This window comes from Aquarana catesbeiana, linkage group LG01 (assembly GCF_042186555.1).
Source record: "Aquarana catesbeiana isolate 2022-GZ linkage group LG01, ASM4218655v1, whole genome shotgun sequence".
Lineage (NCBI taxonomy): Eukaryota > Metazoa > Chordata > Amphibia > Anura > Ranidae > Aquarana > Aquarana catesbeiana.
The window spans coordinates 196,590,965-196,602,570 of NC_133324.1; positions in this window are offsets into that span (position 1 = coordinate 196,590,965).

An 11,606-nucleotide genomic window follows, 5' to 3' on the forward strand; every position below is an offset into this window, starting at 1 on the left:
AGTTTAACCTGCCCAAGAACCGCCTAATCTGTGACATGCCCACCAGGTGGAACTCAACGTTGGCCATGCTGCAGCGGCTGCACATGCAGCAGAGGGCCATCAATGAGTACCTGTGCGACTATGGCACCAGGACAGGGTCAGGGGACCTTGGTTTTTTTCCCCACGCCAGTGGGCCATGATCAGGGATTCATGTACTGTCCTGTCACCATTTGAGGAGGCCACGAGGATGGTGAGCAGTGACAGTGCATGCATCAGTGACACTGTCCCCCTTGTCCACCTGTTGGAACACACGCTGCGTGGAATAATGGACAGGGCACTTGAGGCAGAACAGTGGCAGGAAGAGGAGGACTTCCTTAGCTCTCAAGGCCCCCTTTATCCAGACAGTGTTCCTGCGTGCCCGCTGATCACACAGGAAGAGGACAAGGAGGAGGAGGAGGAGGATTGTGTCAGTATGGAGGTGAAGCCTGGCACTCAGCATCAGCAGCAGTCTTTAAGGGATCAGTCCCAAGAAACACATGGACTTGTACGTGGCTGGGAGGAGGTGGCTGCGGACCATGTCGTCCTTAGTGACCTAGAGGACTCCGGACTGAATGCCTCAGCAAACCTACACTGCATGGCCTCCCTGATCCTGCAAAGCCTGTGTAAGGATCCTCGTATTCGTGGTATCAAGGAGAAGGACTAATACTGGCTGGCAACCCTCCTTGATCCATGTTACAAGGGTAAGGTTGTGGACCTTATCTTGCCATCGCAGAGGGAGCAGAGGATGAAACATCTTCGGGAGGCCTTGCAGAAAGGTCTGTGCAACGTGTTCCCAGAGACTGGGAGGTTACAAACTCCTGTTTCTGGACAACGTGTTGCTGAGGCTTCGGTCAGTCAAAGAAGGAGTGGTGGAGAAGGTGGTCGTCTGACCGATGCGTTCAGACAATTTTTTGGTCCGCAGCCCCAAGGTATGATCAGTTCCAGCAACCATCGCCAGCGTCTGTTTTACATGGTGCAGGATTACCTAGGGGCAAGATCAGACTTGGACACCTTTCCCACCAAAAATCCTCTGGGTTACTGGGTCTTGAGGATGGATCACTGACCAGAGCTTGCACAGTATGCAATTGAGCTACTGGCCTGTCCTGCATCCAGCTTTCTTTTGGAATGCACATTCAGTGCTGCTGGAGGCTTTGTAACCGATCACAGGGTGCGTCTGTCCACCGACTCGGTCGATCGACTGACCTTCATAAAAATGAATCAGTCTTGGATCACCACCAGCTACCAAGCACCTGATGCTGATGTAACCGAATAATTTTTTTTGAAATCTCAGATCCCTTCAAAGACTGCCTATGCTGATGCTGAGTGACTATCCTGAGTAATTATCCTCTTCCTCCTCAATGATCTCGCTGATAGCTTGTAAGAACATTTTTGGTTCTGGGTGCCACCACCAGTGCCTAAGGCCCAATTTTTCAGCCCCTGTTTAACAGGGGCATGTAATTACAATTTTTGATGCAATACTTTGCAGCAGGGCTCGTTCCTGCGTTCCAACTAGAGTATCTGTGAGGGGTTGCAGTGTTGTGGCACCAGCACTAGTGCCTAAGGCCTAATTTTTCAGCCCCTGTTTAACAGGGGCATGTAATTACAATTTTTGATCTAATATTTCACAGCAGGGCCTTGTGAGGGCTTACAGTGTTGTGGCCACAACAACACCTAAGGCCCAAATTTCTGCTGAGTATATAGGGCAGGCCCCTACTTTCAAACATCCAACTTACAAACGACTCCTACTTGCAAACGGAAGAAGACAACAGGAAGTGAGATGAAATCTACCCCTAGGAAGGGAAATTCTCTCCTGTAAGAGTTAATATGGGAAAATGTTTCTCCTTTCCACTGATGCTTTATCACCAATCCTTGTTTCACAAAAAACCCCACATTTTCAAAAAACATTTGTCATTGGGACAAAAAGTGAGGTGAAATCTTCTGAAGAGGAGCACAGACAGCAAAATAAATGTCACAGGGGTGATAACCCTTCCCTATGTTTTCCAAAAAGCTTAAAATAGATTTTTTGGCTGGAGCTAAACACATTAAAAATGTACCAGTTCAAAATTACAAACAGATTCTACTTAACAACAAACCTACAGTCCCTGTCTTGTTTGCACCACCTGTATACCTCTGTTCAGAGTATATAGGGCCTGGTAGCCCCACGCCTTTCCTTTTTTTAATTAAGGTGCGGGGTTCCCCTTAATATCCATACAAGACCCAAAGGGCCTGGTAATGGACTGGAGGGTACCCATGCTGTTTGTCTCACTGATTTTCATCCATATTGCCAGGACCCGACATTACATTAAAGCCGCAAGCAGTTTTAAATGACTTTTTTTCCTTTAAAAATGACATTTTGTGCAGGGACTGTTCTAAGCACGGGAAACAAGCGCCACTTTACAGGCATACTATAGACACCCCCCCCCCCCCCCCAGGTATGATTTGTAAAGGAATATTTCACTTTTTTTTTTTTTTTAACTTTAAGCATCATTAAAATCACTGCTCCAGAAAAAACGGCCGTTTTTAAAAGATTTTTTGCATTGATACATGTCCCCTGGGGCAGGACCCGGGTCCCCAAACCCTTTTTAGGACAATACCATGCAAATTAGCCTTTAAAATGAGCACTTTTGATTTCGAACGTTCAAGTCCCATAGACGTCAATGGGGTTCTAACGTTCGTGTGAATTTTCGGTCCGTTCGCAGGTTCTGGTGCGAACCGAACCGGGGGGCGTTCGGCTCATCCCTAACCAGGAGCTATCAGTGTATCCTCAGCCAATAGAAGCAATATAGCTGTATTATTGTAAGTATTAGGAGGGGGGCTGTACATCCCTCTGTGTGATTTCTGCTCCATTCTGCTCACCCTTTTGTGTCGACACATCTGATATAAATTGTCTGCTTTTCAATACATCTGGAGTTTAACTGATCACAGGAGAAAAATAATCCCAACAGGGGGACTCTTGGGACCTTGATGTAAGGGGGGAGGACTCTGATATAGAGGGGGGACACTGGGGACTCTGTTTGAGGGGGAACTCTGATGGGAATTTTGATGTAAAAGGTGAATCTGATTCTGCACTCTATAAGTTGTTTTGTATGGTACTTACTGACCCATTCACTCTTTACATTATGCTGTACATTACATAGTCCTGAAGTGTTCATCTACCCAACAGTTGCTGGTTTTAATAGGGTTCTTCTAAGGTAGGCTCAGAAAAGTTATCACTTTTTGTGTGCAGAAAAGCATATGAGATGGAAATGTTTAAACTTTATATGTATCTATGATACTGTCACTTGTGACATAATGAAGGGAAGTATTTTATGGGTACAAGGACTGTGGTATATGTGTGCAATGTATACAGTGACTAGGCATAGATTCTGTTTAACTGCTTGCGTAAGATTTTACCCCTCTTCCTGACCAGAGCACTTTTTGCAATTCGGCGCTGCAACGTTTTAACTGACAATTTCACCAAAACAAAATTGATGTCCTTTTTTTCCCACAAATAGAGCTTTCTTTTGGTGGTATTTGATCACCTCTGTGGTTTTTATTTTTTGCGCTATAAACAAAAAAAGAGCGACAATTTTTTACTTTTTGCTGTAATAAATATCCCCCAAAAAAAAAAAATTATATATATATATATATATATATATATATATATATATATATAAACTATTTTTTTCCTCAGTTTAGGCCGATTTGTATTCTTCTACATATTTTTGGTAAAAAAAAAAAAAAAAAAAAAAAAAAATCGCAATAAGCATATATTGATTGGTTTGTGCAAAAGTTATAGCATCTACAAAATAGGGGATATTTTAAGATATTTTTATTATTCATTTTTTTTTTTTTTACTAGTAATGGCGGCGATCTGCCATTTTTATCATGACTGCGACATTATGGCGGACACATCGGACAATTTTGACACATTTTTGGGACCATTAGCATTAATACAGCGATCAATGCTATAGAAAATGCATTGATTACTGTAAAAATGTCACTGGCAGTGAAGAGGTTAACACTAGGTTAACACTGCAGAGATCCACAACTCAGGTGGGAGAATCTGTCCACAGGACAACTATTAGTCGTGCCTTCCACAAATCTATCCCCTATGGAAGAGTGGCAAGAAGAAAGCCATTGTTGAAAAAAAGTCATAAGAAGTCCGTGGAAAGAAGGTGCTCTGGTCAGATGAGACCAAAATGGAAATTTTTGGCCTAAAAACAAAGCGCTATGTGTGGTGAAAAAATAGCACTACACATCAACCTGAACACATCATCCCCACTGGGAAACATGGTGGTGGCAGCATCATGTTGTGGGGATGCTTTTCTTCAGCAGGGACAGTTAAGCTGGTCAGAGTTGAGGGGAAAATGGATGGAGCCAAATACAGGGCAATCTTAAAAGACAACTTGTTAGAGTCTGCAAAAGACTTTGGACTGGGGTGGAGGATAACGACCCTAAACATACAGCCAGAGCTACAATGGAATGGTTGAGATTAGGGGTCTCCAAACTTTCTAAACAAAGGGCCAGTTTACTGTCCTTCAGACTTTAGGGGGGTCCGGACTGGGCCAACCAGTAAAGAACATTTTCCAGGCATCAGTGGGAGTAAAGATTGCCCCATCTTTGATATTAGGGGAGGTATAGTGCCCCATTATTGATGCCAGTGGCATGAATTATGCCCATTTTTGGTGTCAGAATAATGTCTCATATCAGTGGGATGAATAGTGCCCCAAAGGCCAGATAAAAGCAGGCAAAGGGCCTCATCTGGCCCCCGGCCGCAGTTTGGAGACCCCTGGTTTAGATCAAAGCATATTTATGTGTTAGAATGGCCCAGTCAAAGTCCAAACCTGAATCCAATTGAGAATCTTTGGCAGGACTTGAAAATTGCTGTTCACAGATGCTCTCCATCCAGTCTGACAAAGCTGGAGCTATTTTGTAAAGAAGAATGGGCAAAAATGTCACTCTCTAGATGTGCAAAGCTGCTAGAGACATCCCCAAAAAGACTTGCAGCTGTAATTGCAGTGAACGGTGGTTCTACAAAGTATTGATTTAGGGGGGGGGGGGGGGCTGAATACAAATGCACCCCACACTTTCACATATTTATTTGTAAAAAATTTGAAAACCATTATTTTTTTTTCTTTCCGCTTCACAATTATGTGCCACTTTGTGTTGGACTATCACATAAAATCCCAATAAAATATATTGACGTTTTTGGTTGTAACATGACAAACTGTGTATAATTTCAAGGGGTAGGAATACTTTTTCAAGGCACTGTAATTGCACTGAAAGTAAATCAGATCACAGCAGTGTCAACCTAGCATTATGAAAATAAAAATACAAAATAGTTGGACTTTAAGGTAAGCCTGTGATATGTGGAGCTGTCAATACCAGCTTTCATCTGAATATGCCATTTGCCTGGTTATGTTGTTATGTCTCACTTCAATATGTTCAGTCATTGGCGTGAAACAAATAGTAAATGAAGTAGGATATCCAGACTATAGAAGTAAGGTTTCTTTATCTGCTTACTTGTTCTGATTCAGGGACTCAAACTTCTCAAGCAAAGCTTAAGAATGTAAGCTAAGCAAATACAATATTTAAAAAAGGTAAAGTTGGCAATGGTAGCCTCCATGTTTTTCTCATGATAGGTCCTAAAAGCTAAACTCTGGTGTGACTAAATGTATTCCCTTGCAGTAAGGAGGTGCACACTGCTTGTCTGTGCTGGGGAGACTGAGTACAACCGATTTACTTACCTGATCCTCAGATCCCGCAGGTTCCACCCTAAAAATACATGTAACATGTTTCCAAACGTGAACATAGCCTTTGAAAGAGCAGTTAAAGTGGTTCTAAAGCCTTAAGGTTTTTCACCTTAATGCATTCCATGCATTAAAATGAAAAAAAACTTCTGTGCTGCAGCTCCCCACCCCCCCTACTTTTTTCTTACCGAAGCCAGATCCGATCCAGCAATGTGCACAAGCCCAGCAGCTCTCACCGCTGTCTTCCTCCTCATTGCTGTCAATCTAATGCTGTGACACGTGAGCAGGGGGCAGGGCAGAGCTGTCCGCTCTGTGTCAATAGTAAGTGTACTCTCTGCCCTCATGTTGTAAAGCGCTGCGCAAACTGTTGGCGCTATATAAATCCTGTATAATAATAATAATAATAGGACGCAGACAGGACGGCTGTGGAGCGAGCACACTAGGGTTGCCACCTCATCCCATTAAAACCAAACATATTAATTACACAGGTTCTGGGGGTAATTTAATGCAGGTAAGGCACTGAGCGAACTTAATTACCACCTTAATCAACCACAGAACCTGTGTAAATAATATGTGTTCGGTTTTAAAAGGATGAGGTAGCCCTAGAGCACGCATGGGTGCCCCTATGGAAAGTAGCTTTCCGAGGGGGCACCCGCTGAGGAGGAGGGTCGTGGAGAGCAGGTGGGGGACCACAGAAGAAGAGGATCGGGGCTGTTCTGTGCAAAAGCAATGCACAGAGCAGGTAATTATACACGTTTGTTATTTGAATTTTTTTTTTTTTTATTAAGTTTTACTAACACTTTAACCATTGCAGTGCGGGGGGAGACCAAGTGAAGACTTTTTAATTTTCCTGGAGTTCAGCTTTAAGGTTGAAAACTGCCTCTTGAAAAAGATTACCTATTAATATCTAGCCATCCTTAAGTGGTTGGGTTTGATCAGTAAGTGAACTTGTCATAAGCAGCATCTGCTGCTAGAGAACAAGGCTGATTATTATGAGCTTGCATAAGTGAGACAATATTAATCTTCTATAAACAAGGTAATAGATACAGGAAACTGTAGAGGACATTTTTTTGTTTTCATTTGAGTTATATCCAGATACACAGCAAACAGTGCAGCAGCCCCCTGATGAACCAATGCCTGCAATCTAAAGTCAATGTTTGTCTGCAGTGTTGTATGACTTAAAGAAAACGTAATCCCCGCAAATGCCCTTCTATTTAATCTTCATAAAGATACCATAATGCCTGCAAAATGCAGGCTAATCTTTAAGAATAACAGAGAAGATACCATCTACCTTTCATATGAAGTTTTGGACATTTGCTATTAATCAGAAGCAATGTTTCACTCAGTCACTAATTTAATGATTAGAGATGTTAAAGAAAACCATATTGAGCAGTCGTTATGGAGTTTAAGTGAAAACATATGGAGGTTTAGAAGAGAGCCATCTGAAGAATGTGCTGCCACGCTGAGATGTATTCCATTTTTCTCCAGTTCCTTGGTCTGTCCATTTTTAAAAAGTGACAGAACTTTTATAAGTGACTATGTGTATGGCATGATCTTAAGATTTGAAGTTTTATTTTCTTTTATTTTGCCTATCCTGTTTCCTCCTTTCTATCCTTATTAGCATGCTAATGAAGTTTCATTAGATACAATATTTTAGACCTGGTGACATTGTCACTGGGTTTTCATGCTTCTCTATGCAATGAGGGCAGATCATGTTTGGTGGGAGGAGCCATCGGGGTGCTGTACATATTTGCCCAAAATATCACAATACACCGCCTCTGTTCTCCTGTCAACAACCTGCAAGCTTGATGTAAGCAGTGGGCTGAAGAAATCAACTGAAATTAGGCTGTCTCTATCTGACTTGCTGTAGCTTCTAATGCATGCTGGAGACTCCAGAAGAGGAGGCAAGGGATCGCTCTGTCCAATACAGATAGATGCATAGAGCAGGTAAGAGTAGCACCCTCCTAGGATAGGATGCTAGGATTGCTCTGTAATCAGAATAGCTGGGATTGTTTGTTTGGGCCTGTTCATAGCTCCACAGCCTGGGGTTTAGATTTTGAGTTTCCCGGCCTCATTGAAGAATCTTGCAGAGCTTAGAGTGGTAAAATCTAATACCAAGGCTGGATATTTGCCATACTCTGGCCAATCCCTGGAGAGGTGTGCCCAGTAGGTGGTGAAAGAGGTTGTAAATTGGCTGGAGCCTTGGTCAGATGGTCTTTTCCCAAGAGGGAACTGTTCTGAGAGCTTCAGGGAGCTGTTTGCCCCTGGAGCACTCCTGGAGTTGCCGCTGGACTGCTCTCTTACAGATGGGGCCTATGGACTTGATCTGGGATTTGTAAGTACAGCCTAATCCCTGTGCCACAGTCTATTCATAGTCCTCAGACATGGACTGTCTTATTCTATTTGTGCTACCAATTTCATTTATGGCCCAGCTGTAAAGGACTTGAACTGTTCAGTCCTTCATTGTCTGTGCTGAACTTTGTTCCATGGTCCTCAGCTGTGAGTGAAAACCTGTATTACTGCTGCTTTGCTTGAGAAGTGTCCTCCTGAGAATTGTCAAGTAGCACAATTCTCATTTTCCTCCTCCTGTTACAAGTTTCTTCGGCAATAAATACTATAGGCACCCCCTAGTCCAGTGATGGCGAACCTTGGCATCCCAGATGTTTTGGATCTTCATTTCCCATGATGCTCATGGACTCTTCAGTGTAGTGACGCATCATGGAAAATGTAGTTCAAAAACATCTGGAGTGCCAAGGTTCGCCATCACTGCCCTAGGTTGTTTACTGATCTGGAGTGAATTGACTGTTGCTGTATGCCTGGATGCCTCTGCACTGTTTTTGGGAAAGAACCTGTTAAAATCTGCTGCAGCCCCATTTGGGGTAGCACTACATAAGTATAAGATCTTTTTTATTTTAATGTAAAAAAAAAAAACAATCTTTGAAATCACTTTAATACAATTTATTATGGCTTTAACCACTTGCCAACTGCCTAACTGAAATGTACATCATGTATGCTGGCAGGGTGTCAGAAAAAGTCCTGCCAGCAGTTTCTTTGGAGCAGTGAAGGAGCGGTGAACTCACCACTCCTCCACCGCTGCTCCCCATTGAAATCAATGGAGCAGCGCTGCAATACCGGCGGCGCTTTGCGGGCGGATTTAACCCCTTTTTGGCCACTAGCGGGGGGTTAAAACCGCTCCGCTAGCGGCCGAATAGCGCTGCTAAAACGACGGTAATGCAGCGTTAAAAATAGCGCCGCTTTACTGCTGACGCCTGGGGCGGCTCAGTGCGAAAGGGGTCTTACTTTCTCAAACAGAAGGAAGTGGTAGAACCTGCCTGTAATCACACAATCAGTCCCAGTTTTGTAATAGGGCGGGCCAACAACAAAGATAATTCTGGAGGTGTTTTTTACACTCTTGAGGTGTTTTGTACCCTGCTGTCATAGTTACAGAGAAAAAAAAAAAAAGATAATGTCTTTGAAAGTAGCTAAAGTTTGAAAAGGAAAGACATTTTTTTGAAAATGTGTAGTAACTATATGTGTTTTATACCATATAGTACATGTATTCCATATAGTACATTTGGAGTGTTCCTTTCATTTGTGCGTTCTGTATGCAGTTTTCTGGCTTGTGACATAAACTGGTCTTCTAGGGATGTTTAAATGCAAGTTAGAGTTTTAGGTAAGAGGAGTGTAATAGGCAACAGTCAAACTGTATGACAGAGGAAAATAAATGTGGCTTTCCTACACTGTTTCTAATGGCAAGTACCAGAGCCAAACATATTGACCTCCTGCTTCCAACTAAATGTAAAATCATGGACTCCATAGCCTTTAAATGATTGTTTTTATTCTATGCATAACAAAACACATTTCAATGTAAGTGCTTTTAAAAGAAATCACTGCTAAGGTGACTTTCAAACCATTGTGTTCTATTGCACTGTTATTTTTCCTGGTTTCACAGAGTGACAACAAAAACCCCCAAAAAATTAGCTAACCATTTTGAAGCTGCAAGGTCACTGCTTTATTTATATGATTTCACTTTTCAGGCAGAGAAAATGCTTGTAATCCAAGAAAAGGAAAGAATTGATCAGCACGGGAAAAAGATTGTGTTGTGCTGTTAAGTGCATCATGCCAATATACAGTCATTTGTCATTTAGCTGAACAGTAAGCATGCTGGGATAGATTTTTGCAGAGCAGCCTTTGCACCTATTAAATAGCTGGAGAATATAAAATAAAAACAGATATACAGAGTGCAGAATTAAATGCAGATTCTGAAGGTTATGCTAAATGGGCAATTCATAGCTAAGATGGACATAACACAATTTCTGCACCTCTGTAACTGCTCATGGCAGTTTAAACAAATACAGATAGCATAACCTACTATACAGACTGCAAGATCAAGCGTTTGTAAGTGTAATGGAAATTTGTACGTTCTGTATATAATTGTATTGTATTTTGTATGTATTGCACACTGCCCTCACTGTGCACACAGCACTAATAATGTTTTCAGTAAATGTTTACATTCTTTCGAGTCCTGATTAGAATTAGCCTGCCTATGTAACGCCCCTTGTTACGATAAACCTACAATTGTAATATTAATGTGATACCTACGTAATCATGTGCATAAAAACCTTCAATTGCGTCATAATAAAGCAGAACAGTTATTTGGAAAGATGCTGAGCGTATCTTTTGTGTCTGTTCCCTACTGTAGTAGTTATTAATTTGGAACCACTAATCAATATGAGGATAGGAGTTGCCTATCATCAATTTAACCGAGTCATAAGTAAGGTATTTTGTGATTGTTTACTGCTATTCTAGTCATATGTGTAATAGGCTGCACTTATTTGTATTTGTTTAAAATGTGGACACACATCAGTGAGAATATTTTGCCTAGCACATTAAGGGACCATTTACACTAGCTTTCGGGTGGCAGTAAAGCTACACTGTTTAGCTGTTCTTTTACCACGCCCTAACTGCTCCCCTTATAGCTGCAAAGGCAGCAGCTAGGGGGTGTATACATGTCAAAGCCACAAGGCAAGAATTATACCCTCTGTTGCATTCGGCGAGCACTTCTCCATGCTTAGCATGACCTATTCAAGTAAATGAGGCCACACTATAACCATCCACTGCTGCATGGTAGCGTGGCTTTCAGAGGGGTTAAGGCTCTGTTCACAGATGTGCAGGTGCGACAGTGCGCATGCATTTTTGCGCGTATTTGCACGTCATGTTTAGGGCAGCCTATTCACAAAAGAAGTGTATGACCTTCTTCTCTCACTCCACTTCCATTCTCTGGGGTTTCTAACCCAGCTAGCAGGTAAAGGAAGAACCTATCTATAACCAATTCACTCTGTGGCATTTAAAACAGGAGTAAACTTAAAAAAAAAAAAAAAAAACTCTCTCTGCAAGGTAAAGGTGCTAGTATGCATCGACTTATGACTGTATGAAAGACTTACCTTGAAATGAAGCCCTCTAGCAGCACGCAATCATCACTGCAGAGGCTTCCATCTTTACCCGGTCTTTCTTCCAGGTTCGCGGGCTGCGGCCGCTTTAATGGTCGAGCCGCAATGATGCTACTTCTGCGCATGCGTGTGGGAGCCATTTCGCGAGGCACAGAGCTCCGAAGGAATGGCGTTTCTTCAGAGCGCATGTTCCGGTGACATCACTGGCTGCCAGCCAAGTGAATATCACTTAAACGGTGCATGTATAGGAAATATTTATTTAACCTGCAGAGGGCTCCAAAAGAAGAGGCCTAATACTCAGCTGTTCTGCTACCTGTTCCTCATACCTTGCCTGCCTTGCAGAACTTTGGATTTTGAAAGTTCTCACAACAGACACACTTTATGGTGTATCTGCATCCCTGCCACA